Source organism: Triticum aestivum, chromosome 2B (genome assembly GCF_018294505.1).
Source record: "Triticum aestivum cultivar Chinese Spring chromosome 2B, IWGSC CS RefSeq v2.1, whole genome shotgun sequence".
NCBI classification, from domain to species: domain Eukaryota; kingdom Viridiplantae; phylum Streptophyta; class Magnoliopsida; order Poales; family Poaceae; genus Triticum; species Triticum aestivum.
Genome location: NC_057798.1, coordinates 145,572,320 through 145,585,272, shown reverse-complemented (window position 1 = coordinate 145,585,272; position 12,953 = coordinate 145,572,320).

Below are 12,953 nucleotides of genomic sequence, written 5' to 3'. Positions count from 1 at the left end.
TATCATGACGATTAAAAAGTATGTGTAGAGATTCCGGCAGTAACACACTATTTATATTTATTTTTCTCCCTCTTAATATATAGGCAGCTCAGCTGCCATTCCCTAAAAAAGTGTGTTGGGGATATTACCACTAGGCGTAAACCGGCCTACTTGGGCCGGGTTAACTTCATTAGTGGCGTAAACAGATGAAGGCCCAAGGCCTGTAGTCGGTTAGAACATGTAGCCGTAAACCGGCCTGATGTATGACTTGTATTGTAAGTAAGGAATAGAGAGATACCAACCGGAATACGAGTATGAACCGGTTAGGACTCTATGGACCGACGGGCGTCACCCGTGTATATAAGGGGACGACCCAGTGGCGGTTCAGGACAGACAACCACAACTCGAGCCTAGGCGAAGCTTGTTTGCTCCCTAGCCATCGAGATCGTATCAATTCCATCACAACTAGACGTAGGCTTTTACCTTCATCGAAGGGGCCGAACTAGTATAAAACCCTCGTGTCTTTGTGTCCGCTTTAAACCCCTTCAAGTAAACTCGTAGCGATGGCTCCACGACTAAGTCCTTTTGCTAGGACATCTGCCGTGACAAGTCCATGACAGTTGGCGCCCACCGTGGGGCTATCGCACGATGGTTTGATGATCTTGGACGGCAAGCTCAAGGGACTCGAAGGCTATGTTGTGGGCCGGATGACCAAGAGTCGTCGGGGCAGGATCTACATTGACGACGCAGGATGGGGTCCCGAGGCCGATTCGATCGAGTACGGGTACCGGGTCCCCTTTGGTGGCATACACGTTTTCATTGGCAAAATCGGTGAGCCTGGGCCTGAGCCGGACATCTGCACCAACCTCATCGAGACGGCTCAGCGTGCGAGATCTACCTGGGCTAAACCGGCCGTGAAGCGTGTCTTCGTCGGAGTCGTCCACGAAGGAGAGCGTGAGGACGAATCAGAACACGGTAGCGAGACCGTCGTCTATTCCGATGACGAGTCCTCGACCGGAGAGACCGAATCGCTATACCAGTTGCAAGACGACCAGATTAGGGGCTGTTCCGATGGCGACAGTATTCCGGACCCCCCGGGCCAGGTCAACCGGGTTGGAATATTCATGGCCGGCACACAGGCGGCGAATCACTCTTCGACCGCCGCAGCAATGCTCTCCGGATCAGCAGCGGCAGCGGCAGCAGGGGCAGGAGGCCTTATGCGCCCGCCGGTTCAAATCCTATCTGACCTGTTTGACGCACTGGCCGCGCTTATGGTGGAAGCCAATACGGCGGATCAGGAGGCTCATGATGCAGAAATTGCAAAGGTGAAAGAACAGATCGCGCGAGCCAAAGCGGATCTGGCGGCAGAGAAGGACAGGATGGCGGCAGAGCGGGCCGCTTTGGACGCCCAGGCCTATAAGCTCATGCTTGACCAGAATGCATCACAGGAGGTTTTGAAGCGGAAGCACAGATCACGCCTGCCGTTGGGGTTTGACCCCCGAAATCTCTTTCACACTCCAAGAGCTGGACCCAGTAATCCGCCGCAGTACCCGGAGACAAACCGGATTGAGGCACCAGGACCAGGGGTGACGGTCCAACCTCGCCTGATGGAACCTCCTCACCAAAACATTGTGGTTCCTCCGCCGGTCCAGACGCCCCCGGGTCATTATTCGAATCCTATGGACAACCTTGTTGTGGCCGCTGCATGGTTAGAGGCCATCCCAGTCGAAGGGGATTCTCCACAAGCGATAGAGACACGCCGGGTTAAGGAGCTTCTCCGGACTGCGCTGATTCAGCAGGAGGCATACTCATACAGCCTTGATCGGATTCATTCTACGCCCCGTCCGAGCCGGAGCTATAGCAGGCGCATGGATGAACCGGCCATATCAAGCAATGCGCGAGGCCATGAAGCGGCCTGTGGTAATGACCCGGCAGGTGGTGTTGGCGATGCTCAGGATGTGGTGGACCGGGCCCGGGCACAAAGGGAGGCCGAGTTAGCAGCACAGGATAATGCGGGCCAACTTACACCGGTTCGTTCTACCACCTTTGCCGGACCAGGAATCACATCCGCTTTGGGAGTGCCTTGCTTGATCCCTTCTTTACGTAATGTGCGCCTGCCCAAAGATTTCAAGGGTCCACGCAAGGTGCCGAATTACACCGCTGATTTACCCCCTGAAGCATGGGTAGAGAGTTATGAGATGGCCATGGAAATGCTGGACGTGAATGAGGCCGCATGCGCAAAATACTTCACCATGATGCTTGAGGGCACGGCTCGTACTTGGTTAAAGAGCCTACCACCCAATTCTATCAGCTCATGGGCCCAGTTGCAGGCCCGGTTTATACAGAATTTTAAGGATACCTATAAGCAGCCCAAGTCCATAGTAGACCTGGCGGCTTGTGTCCAGGAGGAAGGAGAATCAACGACCCGTTGGGTGCGCCGCATTTCGGAAATTTTGCACTCGTCTGACAGGATTAATGCTGACTCTGCGATCTTAACTCTGGAAGGCAACTGCCGGTTTGAGCCTCTAAAATTGAAGTTGGGACGCATGAAGCGGTTCTGTAATGACATGGGAACCCTCATGGCCGCTTTAGTGAAGTATGCCGATTCGGACAGTACCAAGGATCCCGAGCCTAATGATGATGAAGCAGGGAAGGGAAAGAAGAATAGCAACTCCAAACAGCAGCAGTACAAACTAGCGGGTCATGGAAACGGAGGCAAGCGCAAAGTGGATGGCAGCGTGGACTTTGTGGCCAACACTAATGTACAGGACAGGGGGCAGCGGCGCAGAGGTAAAGCGGCAAATCGTAATGGGGCTCCCAATCCTAACGCAAGCCGTTTGAACTATTTGTTGAATCAGCCTTGCCCGAAGCACGGGACGAAGGAGGCGCCGGCTAACCATCTTTGGAAAGATTGTTCTATCATGCAGGAGTTCAAAAACTCTAATGCTTTCCGGTATGATCACGGATCAGGTGGCGGTTCAGGATCCGGTTTCCACGGGCCGGATCACGATGGAGTTTCCGGTTCAGGTCGCAATCAGGGCGGTCACAATCACCAGAATAATCAGAATAGCCAGCAGCAGCAGCAGCAGTCGGGTTATCAGAGCCAGCCAAAACAGTTGAACAATGGGCAGTATCATGTTTTCACAACTAGTCTGGATAAACGTGACCGAAAACTCCACAGGCGAGCGGTGAATTCTGTTGAACCGGCCTTACCACGTTACTTGCGCTGGTCGGAGCAGCCTATCGTGTGGAGCAGAGAGGATCACCCGCACCGGGTTGATAATCCGGGCCAGCTAGCATTAGTGGTAGACCCTCAGGTGGGGGGTTATAAATTTACCAAGGTACTCATGGATGTAGGAAGCAGTATTAACATATTGTACTATGAGACATTCCGCCGCATGGGTTTAACAGACAAAGATCTTAGACCATCGAATACGGTGTTCCATGGTGTGGTGCCTGGCAAATCTGCATATCCTGTTGGTAAGATAGCTCTGGATGTGTCCTTTGGGGACGAGCACGACTCCCGGTCGGAAAAACTAACATTTGAGGTGGTGAAGATCCGGAGCCCGTATCACGCCTTGTTTGGCCGGTCGGCTTACGCCAAGTTCATGGCGCAGCCTTGTTATATCTACTTGCAGCTCAAGATGCCGGGTTACAAGGGGACCATAACGGTTCATGGGAGCCGTAGGGTCGCTTTGGAATGTGAGGAAGGTGATGCGGCTTATGCAGAGTCAATCTGTGCCACGGAGGAGTTGAAGTATTATAAGGACAATGTTGACCCGGCGGATATGACCCCTTTAAAGAAGCCAACTACAGAGCATGATTCAGATCTGAAGTTCAAATTGGCAGCTGAGACCAAGCTTGTTGACTTCGTGCCCGGCGATTCATCCAAGCAGTTCACTATCAGTGCCAACCTGGATCCCAAATAGGAAAGCGCGCTCATCGAGTTCATCCGTGAGAATCGGGACATTTTTGCATGGAAGCCGTCTGACATGCCAGGTGTACCGAGGGAACTCACTGAGCACACTCTTAATGTGGATCCTAAGTATAAACCGGTGAAACAGTTCCTCCGCCGGTTTAACGAAGAAAGACGCAAAGCCATCGGAGAGGAAGTGGCCAGGCTTTTAGCAGCTGGTTTTATTATTGAGGTGTTCCATCCAGAGTGGCTTGCTAATCCGGTGCTGGTTCTTAAGAAAAACGGCACTTGGCGTATGTGTGTGGATTACACAGATCTTAACAAAGCCTGTCCGGCAGATCCTTTTGCCCTCCACCGTATTGACCAGATCATTGATGCCACGGCGGGTTGTGAGCGTTTGAGTTTTTTGGATGCATACTCTGGATATCATCAGATCAAGATGGCGGTTAAGGACCAGGAGAAAACAGCATTTATTACTCCCTTTGGAGCCTTCTGCTATGTATCTATGCCCTTCGGGCTCAAGAGTGCCCAAGCCACCTATCAACGGTGTGTACAGAATTGCCTGCATGAGCAGATCGGCCGCAATGTGCACGCCTATGTGGATGATATTGTAGTAAAATCAAGACAGAAGGAGACGCTGATGGATGATTTGAAGGAAACCTTTGACAACTTGCGAGCTTACAAGATGATGCTTAATCCAGCCAAGTGTGTTTTTGGTGTTCCGGCAGGCAAGTTACTGGGTTTCCTGGTGTCTAACAGAGGAATTGAGGCTAATCCGGAGAAGATTACGGCTATTACATCCCTAGCTAAACCGAAGTGTATCAACGATGTTCAGCGTTTGGCAGGCCGAATTGCTGCGCTGAGCCGGTTTATCAGCCGCCTCGGGGAGAAGGCTATCCCTTTATACCAAATGCTGAGGAAGACAGACAATTTCGTCTGGAGTCCAGCTACTGATGAGGCATTTGAGGACCTGAAGCGGCAGTTAGCCAATCCGCCTGTTCTTGCAGCTCCGGTCGACAAGGAGCCACTATTGTTATACGTAGCGGCCAATGCTCGGGCAGTTAGTGTGGCTATTGTGGTGGAACACAAAGAGGCAGGCAAGGAATATCCGGTTCAGCGGCCGGTTTATTATATCAGCGAGGTGCTTATTGAATCCAAGCAAAGGTATCTGCATTGGCAGAAGCTGGTCTATGGAGTTTTTATGGCCAGTCGGAAATTGAAGCAGTATTTTCAAGGGCACCCCATCACAGTGGTCAGTTCAGCTCCCTTGGGTGATATTATACAGAACTGGGAGGCGACTGGCCGGATTGCCAAGTGGGCTATAGAGCTTGGGCCACACGGACTGAAGTACGTGCCTCGGACGGCCGTGAAGTCTCAAGCGCTTGTTGATTTCATCAATGACTGGACGGAGTTACAAGCACCAGAGGAGAAGCCGGATCACACATATTGGACCATTCATTTTGACGGATCCAGGCAATTGGAAGGCTCGGGGGCTGGAGTCGTATTAACTTCCCCACGAGGTGATAAGTTTTGTTATGTTCTCCGCTTAATGTTCCCTTGTACTAATAATGCAGCTGAGTACGAAGCTTTGCTCCATGGTCTCCGGATGGCTAAAGAGATGAATTTAAGCCGGGTTAAGTGCTTTGGTGACTCGGACCTAGTGGCTCAACAGGTGTCTGGCACTTGGGATTCTAAGGACCCGCTCATGGCTGCATATCGTCGGGAAGTGGATAATATTGCAGGTTGTTTCAAGGGTTATCAAGTGGATCATGTGGACCGTCGGAAGAATGAAGCGGCGGATGCTTTAAGCCGGTTGGGCTCTCAGTGTAAACCGGTCCCGCCTAACGTCTTTTTGGACGTGTTGCACAACCCGTCAGTCAAGCTCCCAGGTGAGGTGGATTTGGCTATCCCTGATCTGGAGGCTCAATTGGTGGCAGCCCTGCATGTTATTCCGGATTGGACAGTTCCTTATCTTGCGTACATGAACCGGGGAGAGTTACCAGAGGATGAGATTCTGGCCAGGCAGATAGTCCGGCGATCCAAGTCTATGACGATTGTCAATGGTGAATTACATCATTGCAGTGTATCAGGGGCGTTTCAACGTTGTGTTTCTCCTGAGGAAGGCTGTGAAATCTTAAGAGAAATCCATGAAGGGGATTGTGGACACCACGCCGGTTCAAAGTCTCTGGTGGCAAAGGCGTTTCGTCACGGGTTCCACTGGTTGACAGCGCATGCTGATGCGGAGGACTTGGTTAAACGGTGTGATGGATGTCAGAAATTTTCAAGGCGTGCTCATGTGCCGGCTCAAGAATTGAGGATGATCCCAATAACATGGCCGTTTGCAACTTGGGGGCTGGATATGGTTGGGCCTTTTAAAAGATCCAAGGATAAGAAAACCCACCTTTTGGTGGCAGTTGACAAATTTACCAAGTGGGTTGAAGCGGAGCCTGTCAGCAAGTGTGATGCAGCAACAGCGGTGCAGTTCATCAAGAAGGTGATTTTCCGGTTTGGTTTTCCACACAGTATCATTACTGACAATGGTACCAATTTATCCAGGGGCGCTATGAAGGAGTTCTGCGAACGTGAGCACATCCTACTTGACGTGTCGTCAGTGGCACACCCCCAGTCCAATGGACAGGCAGAACGAGCTAATCAGGAAATCTTGCGAGGCATCAAACCCCGGCTTTTGGTCCCATTGCAAAGAACACCAGGATGTTCGGTTGAAGAGCTACCATCTGTATTATGGAGTATCAATACTACGCCAAACCGGTCCACAGGATACACGCCATTTTTCATGGTCTATGGAGCAGAGGCAGTTCTCCCTAGTGACATCCGGCACGATTCGCCTCGTGTGGCAGCTTATGTTGAAGCAGACAATGAGACAGCATGGCAAGACGATTTGGACCTATTGGACGAGGAGCGTGATATAGCGGCTGCCCGTTCGGTGATTTACCAGCAAGATCTTTGTCGCTATCACAGTCGCTGGGTTAAAACCAGAACTTTTCAAGAAGGAGATTTGGTGCTTCGACTCATCCAAGATCAAACGGATATGCACAAGTTATCCCCACCTTGGGAGGGACCTTTCGTGGTCAGCAAGAATTTGCACAAGGGGTTGTACTATCTGATTGATATTCGAGGGCATCAAGACTCACGTACATCAGAGGAGGAGACCAACAGGCCATGGAATATAGCTCATCTTCGGCCTTACTATAATTGAGCCATCGGCTCTATCTATGTACATATCATGACAATGTATATATTATCTTTGATATATCAAACCGGAGCCTCAGCTAAAGCGGGGTCTCTGTCTTTCTCATCATGCGAGGTTACACGGAGTGGTTCTGTTTAAAACGGCCTCCGGTTTACCCCTTGACATTTGTTTTTTATATATCACTGGGGGCCTTGGTCGTGTCCGAACCAACAAACACCCTTTGATAGGCGACAGCCACCAGATCATTTGGGGACATGGTCAAGTCTGAACCAGTCACGCCTCTTGGTCGGCCTAAGGCCACAAAATCACTTGGGGGCATGGTCGAACCCGAACCATTGTCACGCCTCTTGATCTGGCATATATGCCACGAGTCATTTGGGGACCTGGCTGACTTGAATCATTGTCACTCCTATTGGGGGCCTTGATCCTGTCCGACCATGGTAATGCCATCTGAACAGCTCAGTATAGCATATTTTTGCAAATGGTTTTTATCATTGCCTTTGCTTCCATGTTGTTTTCATGGTTTGTTCGTTCTTTGCTTTTGTTGGATTTCTTTTATGTCAACAAGCATATTTTTTCCGGTTCAGCCAATGATTTTTGATCCCCCTTTAAATTCGGAGGAGTCTGCCTGGTTTACCTTTTCCCTGTTAACATCATGGAGTTACCAGGGGGCTCGTATTAAGTCAGTACGGTTTGTACGGGAGCTACTTTCTCCCTTTTTGACGGTAATGGTTTATAAAACCACCGCTTCAGGCTTGGCTAAAGCCAGCTTTATGCTCAAACATGGCAGGTATTTATGCATCATCTATTTGTTATATTACTGATACACATATCAAGATCATAATCCGGCTGACGGTATAACCGCCACCGAAGTTCAAATTTTTCTGATTGCAGGAAATATGAAATAAGGTTTTTCAAGCAAAAGCTTCAGTACTTATGCACGAAGGCATATTCCAGGCAGAAGTTTTAACTATCCTATTACAAGGCAGCATGGTGCTCAAACAAAATCATTGTTTTTGTGGAAGGATGTTGCAAATAGCTCTTCAAACCGGCTTCCGGTTCAAGCCTGCTCCTCATCCTCCGCCGCTTCAGCTTCCTCGTCTCTACCCATTGGCTGGAAATCAACAGTGGTCCAGTCGATTCCCATTAAAGCTTGGAAAACAACCTCTTCATGGATCAGGGAAGATGGTTCAATATCAGGGGCGTAAGTGTGCTTACGGATTGGAGGAATCAGATTCTCCGCTTCAACAGTTGGGGCTGGCACTCGCTTGTTTTGATTATTATATTGCGCTTGATAATGCGTCAAATCTGCCTCTTCAGCTAGCTGGCAAGCCAGAGGGCGCACTACACGGTTTATGGCCCTTAAATCTTCTTCGTTGAATTCAGAGCCATCTTCTTTCAGACTGGGATAGCCTTGAGCTGCTTCCACAGGATCAAAGTCGGGCACCCATGCCTTTGCCCGGATTAAAGCATTGATGGCTCCGGTTCGGGCAGCGGATTTTTTCAGCTCCTCAATCCGGGCTGGAAGCATTGACAACTTGCTAAGAGTGTCCTGGATTAAAGTGGGCGCCGGGTTGTTGTGAGAAGCTATGGTGATGATCCGTTGGGCCCCGGTATATATTTGTTCCATCAAGGTGTAGGCAGCTTTCAATTTCTTCCGCACATCATTTCCTAAGTGCCCAATACGTGTGCCTACAACAAGATCGGAATGGTCTCAAACCGGATTTACGCTACAGCAGGTTCAAATTATCACAAGAAGTTGCAAGGAGCTTACCAAAGATTGCAGCAGTCATGGAGTGTATTTGCCGCTATACGGCCGTCAGTTCATCCACCATCGGTTTAAGGGCAGCTTTAGCATTTTCCGCTCTTTTGGTCAAACCGGCCTTCTCAGTGGCCCAGTCAGCCCGCTCTTTCTTGAAGCCTTCTTTCAGCCGTTCAGCAGTGCTCAAAGCGCTGGTTAATTCTTGCTTTGCCTTATCTGTTTCAACCTGCTGGGTTTTCAAGGCCTCCTGCAGATCGGCAACTCGGTCCTCCTTGATTTTCACCTCAGCCTGCACACAGACAGAGTTTAAGCTTTGCACAGGCGATCCAAGGAGTTGAAGTATCAACCACATAACAAAGTTATATGCCTGACACTTGGGGGCTAATGCACCTTCAATTTTTATATATTACTCGATCACAAAGTCCCAAGCTCAATACAAGTATTCAACTCGGCACTTGGGGGCTAATGGCTATTTGATCAAGTTATGTTCTAAGGACAGTTCTCTATTGGAGCCCCGGTTTACTTATGCTAAGTTAGACCGGTTCATGCAGGCTATACCGATCAGTTTTAAGAATGTTTAGGATCAAGTCCCGGTTTGACCAACGTTACAAACCGGCCCTTGGGGGCTAGAAGGATGGAGATAATGGCAGCAAGGAAAGAAGTAAGTTACCTCAAATTTATCCCTCATCATTTTGACCAGGCCAGCTTCACAGTCACAGCCAGTGTAAAGCCGGTTTAAATAGCCGGAGTGAAGATCTTGGGCACTCAGAGCAGCATATGTCTCTAGTTCAACATCCCATTTTCCTTTGTTCAAAGCGGAAAAATCCTCTTTGATGGTATGCTTGGTAAGGGTGACAGGATTCCCGGGTTCAGAGCGGCCCACACCGGTAATCACAACATCATCATCTTTGGACTCGCCAGTTTGTGTTGGTGCGGCCGTTTGGTCAGCAGGAGTGGGATTTCTCAATCTGGATGGAGCTGGCAGGCGGATCGGCAGAGGCTGGAGTATTAACAAGCCCTTCTTCGGGAATAACGTCGTTTTGCAAAGGAGGATCATTGGGGATATCTTCAGAAGTAAACATTTCACGATCCGGTGCTTGGTCATGTTCTGGGGCCACATCTTCTTCAGCCGCTTTATCCAGGCGGGCCTTTTTGCTTGGTTTCGGTTTAGCCCTGAAAGAAAAACAAAAAGTCAAGCATAAGCCATTATGCGGTATACTGGAAGCATATGTTCAGTTTAACTTACCCAGCAACTGTTTTCAAAGGTGGTAGCTGAGTGGCTGACGATTCACCAGACGATGAATGAGAAGTGACCTGATAATCGGAGTCGGATGGATTAAGAGGTTGACGGAAGAAACCCGCTTTACGATTTAAATCAATAAAAAGGTCGGAGATCTCGGAGCGGCGTTTTCGAACCGGACTGTTTGGTAAACCGGCAGAGGTAACTACCTGGCCACTGTGCCGGGTTGTGCGGCGAGTTTCGTGTTGCTGGGTCTTCATAAGAAATTGGGAATCCAGATAAGCAAGAGGATGAGAAAATTTAACTTTCCGGTTTGCCCGGCGAAATTTTGGCAAAGGTAAGATTTCTGAATCGGAAGAGAGAATGGTTACCTCAACGAAACCCGCATTGCTAGCTTCAGCGTCATCCTGACAAGCATCATCATCAATAAGGCGTGTAAAAAGCAAGCCAAGTGAATTAAGTTCTACCTCAAGATCCGGATTACCCACATCATCATCAATGGCTGGGTCTGATGAAGCGGTGGTTTTTCTCTTATGAGCTGGTTTCTTGATAACCTTGGTCTTGGGACGGGTTGGACGTCCTGCCTTCTCTGCTTTGTCTTGAGGAAGTTTCTTGCTCCAAAACGGATTATCGTCCTGGATCAGCAGTAATTAAATGTTAAACATATAAAGCAGTAACCGGTTCAACAATAAGGCAATTAAAATATTACCGCTGGCGGTTTGTTGGTGGTGTAGTAAGGAGGCAGACCGGTCAATATCCTGTGGCATAGATTGGTGACGGAGTTGGGGCCAATATCCTGTGGACGGAGTTGAAAGTTGGCTAACACATCCCGATAAAATTTAGAGCCGGGCGGTTTGAAGCCCCGGGCCATATGATCTGCGAAGACCACGACCTCTCCTTCCTGGGGCGTAGGAGGGAACCCAGTTGCACTCGTACACTTGTTTGGCCATGACGAGATCTACAAGAAATAGGTGATCCGGTTCAAGGACATGCCGGATAAAAAGGTGTTGATCTAATTACGGTAAACCAGAGGCAGTACCCATAAACCGGTCTTCTGCAACGCGGCATCAGATGGATTCTGGCAGTTCAACCAGGGGACTAATGACATATATACCGGTTTAGCAATTTTTCCTCTATGGTGAAGTTAAACCGCCTGGCCTAAGCATCGGAAGCAATTGAAACTATGGATAACTAGTTATGCAGAAACAAAGTTCACAAAATCATGTTACAGCCGCGGATCTACAGCAAGCTCACAAAAACAGGAAATATTTCGAAGACTAAGGCGGAAACAGAAGTGAACCATTGAGCGGATATTTGCGGGAGATCTATGAGCTTGGATGAGAAATAGCAAGCGGATGCTAAAGGGATTGCTACTAAGCACAGCAAGAGTTCACAGATGCATTCAAGGTCAGAGAACAGCTATGAACGCGCAATGAACATAGCAAGAACATGGAACCCTAAGAATAGATCTAGGTTAAGAAGGAGAGAGAACTTACCGGGAACGGAGAAGATGCGGAAAGACGCCGCAATACTCTGGTACGTTCAGGTTGATGCAACGGCCCGAGACGAGGCAGAGGTCGACGGTGGTGGCGGAGCTCCAAAGCCGGCGATGTGAGGAAGAAGAAGAAGAAGGGACGAAGGGGAAGAGAAAGGAAATGACCCTTCGGTCTTATTTATAAGGCAACCGAGCTAGGTCAAACGCGCGAATCCAGGAGCTTTCATTAAGAGGGCGTTATGAATTTCATAATTACGTCATGCCGGTTTACAATAACCAAAACTGATGACGTCATGCCGGTTTACAGCAACCAAAAATGATGACGACATGGAGATTTGCCAATTAACAGAAGATATCCAAGACGCAAGATGGTGTGAAGGATTGACATGAACCAGTTCAAATCAATCTGGGGCCTAATGTTGGGGATATTACCACTAGGCGTAAACCGGCCTACTTGGGCCGGGTTAACTTCATTAGTGGCGTAAACAGATGAAGGCCCAAGGCCTGTAGTCGGTTAGAACATGTAGCCGTAAACCGGCCTGATGTATGACTTGTATTGTAAGTAAGGAATAGAGAGATACCAACCAGAATACGAGTATGAACCGGTTAGGACTCTGTGGACCGACGGGCGTCACCCGTGTATATAAGGGGATGACCCGGTGGCGGTTCAGGACAGACAACCACAACTCGAGCCTAGGCGAAGCTTGTTTGCTCCCTAGCCATCGAGATCATATCAATTCCATCACAACTAGATGTAGGCTTTTACCTTCATCGAAGGGGCCGAACTAGTATAAAACCCTCGTGTCTTTGTGTCCGCTTTAAACCCCTTCAAGTAAACTCGTAGCGATGGCTCCACGACTAAGTCCTTTCGCTAGGACATCTGTCGTGACAAGTCCACGACATGTTGGGGATATTACCACTAGGCGTAAACCGGCCTACTTGGGCCGGGTTGACTTCATTAGTGGCGTAAACAGATGAAGGCCCAAGGCCTGTAGTCGGTTAGAACATGTAGCCGTAAACCGGCCTGATGTATGACTTGTATTGTAAGTAAGGAATAGAGAGATACCAACCGGAATACGAGTATGAACCGGTTAGGACTCTGTGGACCGACGGGCGTCACCCGTGTATATAAGGGGACGACCCGGTGGCGGTTCAGGACAGACAACCACAACTCGAGCCTAGGCGAAGCTTGTTTGCTCCCTAGCCATCGAGATCATATCAATTCCATCACAACTAGACGTAGGCTTTTACCTTCATCGAAGGGGCCGAACTAGTATAAAACCCTCGTGTCTTTGTGTCCGCTTTAAACCCCTTCAAGTAAACTCGTAGCGATGGCTCCATGACTAAGTC